This window comes from Pollachius pollachius (genome assembly GCF_949987615.1).
Source record: "Pollachius pollachius genome assembly, chromosome: 4".
Lineage (NCBI taxonomy): Eukaryota > Metazoa > Chordata > Actinopteri > Gadiformes > Gadidae > Pollachius > Pollachius pollachius.
The window spans coordinates 5936665-5948222 of record NC_136937.1 but is presented as its reverse complement, the minus strand read 5'-3'; the positions used below and the strand labels follow the sequence as shown (position 1 = coordinate 5948222).

Genomic DNA, 11558 nt, shown 5'->3' with positions numbered 1-11558 from the left:
ATGACACACACACACACACACACACACACAGACACACACGACGGTCGGCGTGACGATAGAGGGTTATCAAGGAACGCCTTTGATGTAGAGGCCTTTGATTAAAGACAATAGAACGATATTCTCCAGCAGACAAAGCAGAAAGTTGAACTTTTCGGCGTTTGATTGAGCTTTCCCTCAGGGCCCAGCTGTGCATCAGATGAGCCCAGATGTGTGTGTCCCTGGCTTCACGCCCCCCCCCCCCTCTATATACACAGCTCTAGAAGGAGTGCACACCAGCTCTATATATGCAGCTCCAGCTCTATATACACAGCTCTAGAAGCAGTGTGAACCAGCTCTATATACACAGCTCTTGAATCAGTGTGGACCAGCCCTATATATATGCAGCTCTAGAAGGAGTGTGGACCAGCTCTATATACACAGCCCTAGAAGCAGTGCGGACCAGCTCTACATTGCAGCTCTTATGGTATCGTAATTTTGGGTGGATTTCATATTTACTGTTATTTTCCATTTCATTCCAATGCTTTCTTTTGGATTTGTTATTCAATTGTTGTTATTCAATCATTCAAATGATCTGTATACTTTTTTATTTTTAATGCGCTTCATAAATAAAGTAAATTAGAATCATAACAGGGTTTATCTCTGCAACACCTTCCAACTAGTCATGTAAATATTGACATGCATGTACCAATACACACAGAGTTTAAAACCATCCTAACCGTGAGTTATATTTCATGCTCTTGTACATTCTGAAAAGTCAGCAGTTCACCAATTAGTGCAGGAGGAAGCACATAAATGTATATTCAAATAGATATGATCGACAGTTGGGTTCAGAGATAATGAATGGATATGTTGCATCTCACACACACTCTCACATCAGTGATTTAAAATGAGACACTCTTGCAAGCAATCTTTCAAACCTGTTTATAACATGGCCAGGCCAGTGTGTGTGTGTGTGTGTGTGTGTGTGTGTGTGTGTGTGTGTCCCCATTACTGATTCCACCCTGTAATTTCCCCCATCATGCATCTTGTTTAGACTGAGCAACACTCTGCAATTTCAGATTCTTTGCCACTGACTCAAATGCCAGAATGCCATACATGCGCACACAAACACACACACACACACACACACACACACACACACTCATGTATCTTCGTGAAAGGGAACTTATCAGTATTCCTTCGTTCTCCGTCTTAATTCAGAAAGTTTGGAATAAAATAATGAACAAACGCAGAGAGAGGCGAACCAGCTGGTGTCCCTAAGTAGGCCGGCGGCAGATCCATCCCAATCAGTCTGTTCCAGCGTGTTGCGGTGACTGCGACTGGATGCCTGGACTCTTCTTACGGCTAACCGGCCAGCACCCCATCACCGATTTAACATTTTAAATATGTTAAATCGGATCAGGCTGAATTAGGCCAAAAGGAAAAGGAAAGACAATTAAATAAAATACAGACAAAATATAAAAAAAATAATGGTGAAAACAGACTACAGTAAAGGTTGAGTCAGCCCCACGCTGCGTTCAGGTGGACAGACAGACAGACATTAGACGGTGGACAGACATCCCCTCTGGACGGGGAAACCACCAAACAGACGACAAAATGACAGGACAGCAAAACAGACCTGCCGCATGACGATATGTCGCTATGGTGATGTCATATTGTCAACAAAGAACGGAGTAAAATATATAAAACACATTCATGGTATAACACCGGGTGTTGTTAAGTGATGAGCTTTTCGTCCAGACCTCTGATGCGTTCTCCTCGTTTGACTATTCAGCCCTAACTCTGGGCGGCGACGTGTCTTTCTCCACTGATGCTGGTATCCTCTGCCGGCCTTCAGTGGTTCTCTTGCCCGCTCTCACCATTAAAATGACGATCAGGATGCTGTCCACGTTTGCCTGATCCATGTGACTCAGAATCACTCAGAGGTCAGAGGTCAGATGTTGGTATGACTCCACAAAATGTCACACTAATACAACTAGTACTAGAACTACATTAATAGTAACAGTGGTTCCTTCCGTTATGGATCAACAAGCTTGGTAGTTGTGTTGCAATCAAGTCAAGCGTTGATGCCTTTTCAGGTCTGCCCCCTAGTGGTTGGATTTTAAAAAATGCAGCTTTAATGGTAAAGACTTTACATTTGTAATTTATATTAAGTACTGTAACTGTAAAGAACGGCAAATACTCGGAATGCCCTCTTTTATCAATCCTCAGTGATGTGAGTCTGTACTCCCCAGTAAACCGGCAGTGGGCCTCACGGCATCTTTTATTAATGGAACCAAAATGTCCGGAACAGAGCGGTGATCAGCGCAGAGCTGCGGCCCTTGAATCATTCATGCTTCAGGCCGCTGAACGGAAACGCTATCACACAACGGCCGCATGCTAAACGCCTGACGGCGTTCCAATGATACCTCCCCCGGTGCCGGCGCTGGTCATTTTAAAATGTTGGAATACCGGCGCTACGACGTCTTTTGACCGTTCGTTGCGGTACGCCTTGCGCCTCCTGCTAAAATTGCCAGGTGTTGCACCTGATCTCTGCTGTCCCCACAGTTCTGATGTCTCATCAATGAAATTTCTTGGAAAGCGAGGGCACATCAGAGTGTTGCTACGCGGCAGACCTACCGCACTCGCTATTCGTCCAGGTAATCATCCCGTAACCTAATGCCGTTCCCGTGGAGCGTCGAACTTGAAGTATCTTCCTAAACTTTCCCTAGGTGAGTGCAATCGTACCTATCTAGGGGGTTTGGTGTGAGGTACTCACCGCAGGTCCACAGCCACGTAGGCGAACAATTCTCTCTGTGACACGCCACACCGGCACGTCGTCTCCAGGTACTTTGAACCCCTGTCGTTCAGTTTCCCCAGTGTACAGGGTTACAACCAAAAAGGTCTTTCATGGAAGACCATGAAAACCAAACCGTGCGTCCTCTGTTTTAATCCTGCAAACGCAGAGTCTCACCTGCAGAGAGCCTTCTCCAGAGACCCTCCACCCAGAGTCTCACTTCCTGAGAGTCACCTGCAGACCCAGCTGTTTTACCGCTAACGAGCACCTCAACACCGCCCCCTCTGTGGGTGCACTCTAAACTATACCTATTCCTAATTAACTATACCCTCCCTCTAATGTAACAGTATCCTAACCGGAAGTGAGAAGCCATTCCTTGACTGCTTCATCAGGCTTTTACATATCTGCCGCCCCCCCCGCCAATCGCCTCAGAGAACAGAGGATGGGCTACTGTCTCAAGGCATTGATTGGCCGCCTGCTTGGTCCCTATTCCCCACGGCTCCTTCAAGGTGCTACTGCTGCAGCTCCGAGCTCCAGGGAATGCAGCCAGACCGTGTTATGAAGTGGACCGCTGCTGAAACCGTCTCCGTTCTCTCCACAGACCGGGAGGAACGCTGGAACGACTGTCAGAACCGACCGGATTCGCTGTCACTTAGTTTGAGCACTTACACAGAGTTAGCCAGGCATTGCACACAAGAGAAAGAGAGAGAGAGAGAGAAACCATTTAAAAATAAAACCTGGGTATGTAAGAATAATTTGACAGAGAGGAGCTGACCGCCCTCTCAATGGAGAAAACAGGAGATAAAATCTTCCAGTTTAAAGAACAAGTCACCACTCCTAGACCCTCCCACAATCTATCATGTTTCAATCTCTTTCATTCTGTAGAGGAAAATCGAATAGATTGGTAGAGTTATATTAACCAAACATTGGTATCAAGTCAAACTAGTAAGTTATCAACTTGTTACAGGTAACCTTAACTATATAAACTCTGTCAAAGCGACTTTAGTTTACAGCTCTACATAATGAGTTAAAACTAAAACATAGAACAGCTCAATGAGCTGACTAATGCCCTTCGGAGCAGTTTGAACGCTGGTCTGTGATTGGTTTAAACGTCTTAGTCCAGCGATCAGCATCTTAGCTGCAGACGGCCAGCCCCCCCCCCCGTCGGTCAGGTCCCTGCTCTGCCCAGGCCCCTGGGGGACACGAGTCTGAGACAAAGGAACATCTTTCCAATTACACTGCTCTATTGTGGCCGTCTGGAAGCGGTCGCTAATCACTCCCTGAGCCGCTGGACGTGTTCCTGCCTGCGTGCTCACGGGCCAGAACAACCGTTCTCCTGCTGCTCAGACAACCGGTGAACTCATTCAGAGAATCGGATCAGATGGTAAATGGACTGCATTTATACAGAGCTTTTCTAACCAGTGGCCACTCAAAGCGCTTTACAATACTGCCTAACATTCACCCAGTCATGCACACATTCACAAACTGACGGCGGAGTCAACCACGCAAGGCGACAGCCAGCTCTTCGGGAGCTGTCAGGGTGAAGCGTCTTGCTCAGGGACATTTGACACTCGGCTAAGAGGAGCCTGGGATCGAACTAGCAACCTTCCAGTTACCAGCCAAGCCGCTCTACCTCCGGAGCCACATGCCGCCCTGTCGCTGCAAGAGGCTACGAGGAACTACCTGGAAGCGCCACCAATGGAAAGGTTTTATTGTGTTTATGAGAGCTGATTATGAGCGGTTCACCAGGAGAACAGAAACGAGGACTCATAAAACAGAGCCCAATGTCCAGTTCACTGAGTTCTTATCTGCTCCATCAGCGAGGACTAAGATGATGAAGATAGCCAGCCGGCTCCGCTCCTCCGCCTCTCACTCTGGACCAATCACAGAGCTCTGTTTATATCTTTAACACATAACATATGAGTATATGTTTCTGCATAAACCATCCGTAGATGACAAATAAACCATTACACAACTTGTGGACTACAACACAAACCGTTATACAACCTGTGGACACAAACCGTTACACAACCTTTGGACTACAACACAAAACGTTACACAACCTGAGGACTACAACACAAACCATTACACAACCTGTTGACTACAACACAAACAGTTACACAACCTGTGGAATACAACACAAACAGTTACACAACCTGTGGACTACAACACAAACAGTTACACAACACAAACCGTTACACAACCTGTGGACTACAACACAAACCCTTACACAACCTGGGGACTACAACACAAACAGTTACGTCCGCACAGAACGTCCGCACAGAAGGAGACGGAGAGTAGAACCACACTCTGGAGGGGGGATGAAATCCCCCCTCCAGATGACAGCTGCGTCGCGGGGAGAATTAAATATCATAACCATCCTGCTCTCCCTGAAAACCACAATCAGCTCTCTTCATCTCTCTTTTATGTCCTACACATTCCCACACACATACAACACAAATTCACACACATCTACAGACACATTCATACACAGACACCCCCCCACACACACACACACACACACACACATTAAGCACAAATTCACGCACACGTATAGACACATTCATACACAGACATGCACACACACACACAAATATACAGACACATTCTCTCTTACACACACACACACACACACACACACACAAACACAAACACACACACCCCTCGGCGGAGCAGGCTGTTGTCTTTTTGTATTACTTGGGGGGCCGGGAGGGGGAGGTTCAGGTGCTTGGGACCGGCCGGGTCGATTTTAATCTCCCTCCTTATACTCGGAACATAATCAATAGTTTAATAATCAATATCTTGGCTGAAACGGCCCAAATTCATCTCCCACCTCGTTTAACTCCTCTCCCCCCCCCGAGCAAACATAACACATTTAACGACTTGTGGGTATTTACCAGATGTTGCTTATACAATGGCTGTTTGTTTTCTAGGGACAAACAAAAGCACACACACACACACACACACACACACACACACACACACACACACACACACACACACACACACACACACACACTACTGGTCATAAAAACAAACAGTAGATCACAGAACACAGAGCAGACTAAACAAAAAGAACGCACAGCGTAGACATTACCACAGTGGCAAGAAAAACCTCTCAAATCTTTCAAATTCCTACACGCACAGAGAGAATGACACAAGGATAAACACATAAACAGCTCTTTAAGTAGGACAAATGTTAGAGCCCAGATGACAGCATGAGCTACGGACCCACAGCTAACCTTTAGCCGCCAGCAGCATGTGACAACAGTTAGCACCTGCATGCTACGCTCCCGATCCACCGCTACCTCCATGTAGCTCATTAGTGTAGCCTGATTGGTTTAGCCCGGTCAGGGAGGAACCAACTGTCACACAAGCGCTTCATTGAGGACAGCCACTGTGACAGTGTGTGTGTGTGTGTGTGTGTGTGTGTGTGTGTGTGTGTGTGTGTGTGTGTGTGTCCACAACAGTCAAAGTGATTAATGACTTGTTCTCTAGGGCAGATAAATACATTTCATTGTATCTCTCTCTTTCTATTCCTCAGGCTCACTTTTTATGTCTCGCTTTTAGAGGTGTTTTTCTTTTGTTTCCTTCTTTTCATTTATTGTAGAGGGACACGCACACGCACACACACACACACACACACACACACACACACACACACACACACACACACACACACACATTTAAAAATATGTGTGTGTTTGCTATATATCACCTTATGTTAATTGTTATCACCCTTTATCTGGGTACATTTTATCGGCCTTCCTAACTTTTCCTGATAAGGCTAATTGGTGCCACATTGGTGCCAAACACTCCGATAGAAGGTAGAAGATAATGCTTGTGGAGATATCATTATGCAAGACAGTAGACTTAGCTATTTACTATGCAAGAGCACACTCATGCAAAAATGAATAAGCAATTGTTTATGTTCTGTGTTTTGTTTATGTTCCCAGGGTGCTCCTTTGGCGTTATCCTGTGGTTTCAGTTGTATTATCATTTCTAGGTTGCTTTGGATAAAAATAATCAGCTAAACGACGAATGTAGCGAAACGTCTTCGCAAACAATGTCTCCCTCTACTGGTTGCTTGTTATAACGCGTGTAGCGCGTGTAGGCTGATGCGCTTCACTCTGCGACCACAAGGGGGCGCTGTTCTGCAACCCCCCGCCGACAGCAGAACTGGAGACGGATATTATTACGTTATTATCCGATATATTTCCCTCCGATGGAAAACCCGCAGCCATTTGATCGGTCAAATCACTCATTGGTCAAACGATAGTGAGAGTATAGATAGCTGTATCTGAATGACGAGGAGCACATGGGCCAGAGACACTAGGTCTCAGGGCCACTAGGTCTCAGGGCCACAAGGTCTTAGAGCCAGTAGGTCTTAGGGCCCCTAGGTATTAGAGCAATTATGTCTTAGAGCGCCTAGTTCTTAGAGCCACTATAGGTCTGAGGGCCACTAGGTCTGAGGGCCACAGCCCATGAGGTGAGGCAGAGTTCGTGGGTTAAGCGGGGAGCCGGTATTAAAAACAGTCCGATGATGATTTATTGGTTTGCACTCTACACGGAATACTACGCACTGGTTCGTGTTTCTGGGCTTTACTGACTTCTTAACACCTCAGAATAAACATACGTGTGTTGACGTGTTGGCTCTCTGGGTGTGCGTGTGCGCGCGTGCGTGTGTGTGTGTGTGTGTCACACACACACACACACACACACACACACACACACACACACACACACACACACACACACACACACTGTGACGGCTCTCTGCCCTTCGTTTGTCCTAATGCCTAATGCCTTCGTTTGTAATGCTGTGATGTGCGCGCGCGCGCACACACACTCACACACACACACATCCCGACGGTACTTTCTTGGCGTGCGTGAGGATTACGGTCTATCCCCCCCCCCCCCGCAGCATCGTTCCGTAGCGTCCTCCCATCGGGACGTCCTGATGCGCTGATAAGCAGGAGAGCCGTGAGAGTTCAGCCGGGAACAAACAGAATGTCGTCCAGCAAAACGTGAAGGAACCAAGTCGACAAGTCACCGAGGTTTTTATTGATGAGGAACGAACAAGTGGTCCGAACTGAGGACTGACAACTGACAACTAACAACTGATCCAGGTTGTGGTTCAGAACTCGGCGAGGAACGCGAAGGGACGCGAAGGAACGCCGTGTTTCCTGGGGGGATTATGGTCGAGCCGCGGTCACACAAGACACTCTCTCACTCCATCGACATGATCTTGGCTAGAGGAGGGTCTCAGGGAAGACCCTCAGCAGGACTTAGGGACCAGGAGACCGGACATGAGGAGACCCCGACTCCTAAAGAAACCCGGAAGACCAGATCGTGCCGGGGTGAGTCCGAGTTTAACTCAGCGTCACACGACGTGCTGCTGAGTGAGTGATGCGACTATAGTATACACTATAGGACTATAGAATAAACCATAGAACAGTGGTTCTCAAATGAGGTTACGCGTACCTCTAGGGGTACTGCAGGGGGTAATAATAATAATAATAATAATAATAATAATAATAATAATAATAATAATAATAATAATAATAATAATAATAATAATAAAAAAACGAAGTTTCAGTTTCAGTTCTGAAAGCTTGAAATTAGAAAATCGAGAAGATTGACAAGTGGTTGAAAGGTAAATCTGAAAACAAGGAGAAAGGAGAATCTGTGAAAAAGAAAGCGCAACCAGGAACACCAAAATGTCGTCCGTTTCAGGAAGAATCTATTTGCATGGGATTCACCTATGCTCTGACCCTACCCTTGTGTTGTGCTTCTTCTGTGGGGAGAAAGTAGCCAACAGTTGCATGAAGTTTCTCAAGTCGATTTAAAACATGTTTCATTGGCTGGAAGAACGCATTCACATTTGGGCATGCAGTATATACTAGAATATGTAACCTTATTTGGTGTCTGTCTGTCTGTGTGTGTCTCTGTCGGTCTGTCACTCTCTGTCTCCGTCTCTCTCTCTCTCTCTCTCTCTCTCTCTCTCTCTCTCTCTCTCTCTCTCTCTCTCTCTCTCTCTCTCTCTCTCTCTCTCTCTCTCTCTCTCTCTCTCTCTCTCTCTCTCTCTCTCTCTCTCTCTCTCTCTCTCTCTCTGTAGTCTCTCTGGCCCGCCGGGTCCGGACCACCTTCAGCGCGGAGCAGCTGCAGGGTCTGGAGTCGGCCTTCAGGACGACCCACTACCCCTCAGTGACCACCAGGGAGACGCTGGCCGCACACACACGCCTGTCTGAGAGCAAGATCCAGGTACACACACACACACACACACACACACACACACACACCTGTCGGAGAGCAAGATCCAGGTACACACACACACACACACACGCCTGGCGGAGAGCAAGATCCAGGTACACACACACACCAAGATACACACACATACACACACCTGTCTGAGACCAAGAAACACACACACGCACACACACACAGACACATACACAGAAACACACACACACACACACAACTGTCTGACGCCAGGACACATGTAGACACACACACTGACACCTGTCAACTGAGAGAAACAACCAGGTAAACACACACACACCAAGATACAGACACAAACACACACTTTTCTGAGACCGAGATACACACACACACACACACCCCTGATGACTGTCCCTCCCTCCTCAGATTTGGTTCCAGAACCGGCGAGCTAAGTGGCGTCGGTGCGAGGGCGGGGCCAGCGCGTACCCCTGCTCAGAACCTGACACGCCCATGTATGTCCTTCCTCCACCTCCCCCCCTCTGGCTCCCACCGACCAATCACCTTCCAGTACACCACACAGCGTTCCTGGCCGTCGCCCCGGGATACTCAGCTGTCCCCGCCCGGCTCCACCCCCTGGGGCTGGAGGCCCTGCCCCGCCTCCAGCACCACCCACAGTCCGGTCCCTGGCTACCCCTCAGCAGGCCCCAGAGGGTCTGGGTCTCCAGGGGGACTCTACCCCTCCAGGGACATGGTCAGTGTGTTTAGACCTGGACCAGGCAGACCTGGACCAGAGACAGACCTGGACCAGGCAGACCTGGACCAGACAGACCTGGACCAGACAGACCTGGACCAGAGACAGACCTGGACCAGACAGACCTGGACCAGGCAGACCTGGATCAGGCAGACCTGGACCAGAGACAGACCTGGACCAGAGACAGACTAGGACCAGAGACAGACCTGGACCAGAGACAGTCCTGAACCAGAGACAGACTAGGACCAGAGACAGACCTGGACCAGAGACAGACTTGGACCAGAGAGACCAGAGACAGACTTGGACCAGAGACAGGCCTGAACCAGAGAGACCAGAGACAGACCTGGACCAGAGACAGACCTGCGCCGATTGATCACTCCACGTCTGTAGGCTTCCCTTGTCCTGGTCCAGATCTTCAGACTCCCCTGTTCCTGGTGCAGATCTTCAGACTCCCCTGGTCCTGGTCCAGATCTTTAGACTCCCCTGGTCCTGGTCCAGATCTTCAGACTCCCCTGGTCCTGGTCTAGATCTTTAGACTCCCCTGGTCCTGGTCCAGATCTTCAGACTCCCCTGGTCCAGATCTTCAGACTCCCCTGGTCCTGGTCCAGATCTTTAGACTCCCCTGGTCCTGGTCCAGATCTTCAGACTCCCCTGGTCCTGGTCCAGATCTTCAGACTCCCCTGGTCCTGGTCCAGATCTTCAGACTCCCCTGGTCCTGGTCCAGATCTTCAGACTCCCCTGGTCCTGGACTAACGTGCCAACGCTTAAGATACCAGATGTTCTATCATGCTCAACTAATTGTCAACAAGAATATTTGATTTTAATCTATTCACCTTAACTTCCTCTAGTTAATGTGAAATAGTAGTACTAACTAGAGTATACAAAGTGCCGTTGGTGTAGTAGTACTATTACTAGTAGTACTAGCCTTTAAAGCAGGAGGACTTAGTGCTTAGTGTCGCACAACTGTTGTATATTTCTATTATTAAGAAGTGCCTTTACATAGTCCCTTTTATGCAATCATCAGAAATACTATCTGTAACATATGGCTCAAAGATGTGGTCACTTCTCAGATAGCGTAGTAACCATGTTTCTACTGAAGAGTTTTTGCTGTCACAAAGATGTAAATAAACACATTTTTATACTACAGGCTCTCTGCACCGTCTGTCAACGCATCCTGGTTCTGTTAGACTGAACCTCCTCTCTGGTTCTGTTAGTCTGAACCTCACTCTGGTTCTGTTAGTCTGAACCTCACTCTGGTTCTGTTAGTCTGAACCTCACTCTGGTTCTGTTAGACTGAACCTCACTCTGGTTCTGTTAGTCTGAACCTCTGACTCTGGTTGTTAGACTCAACCTCACTCTGGTTCTGTTAGTCTGAACCTCTGACTCTGGTTCTGTTAGTCTGAACCTCACTCTGGTTCTGTTAGACTCAACCTCACTCTGGTTCTGTTAGTCTGAACCTCACTTTGGTTCTGTTAGACTCAACCTCACTCTGGTTCTGTTAGTCTGAACCTCTGACTCTGGTTCTGTTAGTCTGAACCTCCTCTCTGGTTCTGTTAGACTGAACCTCTCACTCTGGTTCTGCTAGACTGAACCTCTCACTCTGGTTCTGTTGGACTGAACCTCCTCTCTGGTTCTGTTAGTCTGAACCTCACTCTGGTTCTGTTAGTCTGAACCTCACTCTGGTTCTGTTAGTCTGAACCTCACTCTGGTTCTGTTAGTCTGAACCTCACTCTGGTTCTGTTAGACTGAACCTCACTCTGGTTCTGTTAGTCTGAACCTCTGACTCTGGTTGTTAGACTCAACCTCACT

At 47.8% G+C, this 11558-nt stretch overlaps 1 long non-coding RNA gene across 1 annotated transcript; it reads left to right on the top strand.

The window, feature by feature from the left end:
* The first annotated feature begins 7771 nt into the window (after positions 1–7771).
* On the top strand, positions 7772–10791 carry LOC307074953. Its single transcript, XR_013811825.1, has 3 exons — positions 7772–8136; positions 8895–9040; positions 9425–10791. It is a non-coding gene; the product is annotated as an uncharacterized lncRNA (long non-coding RNA).
* The last annotated feature ends 767 nt before the right edge of the window (positions 10792–11558 follow it).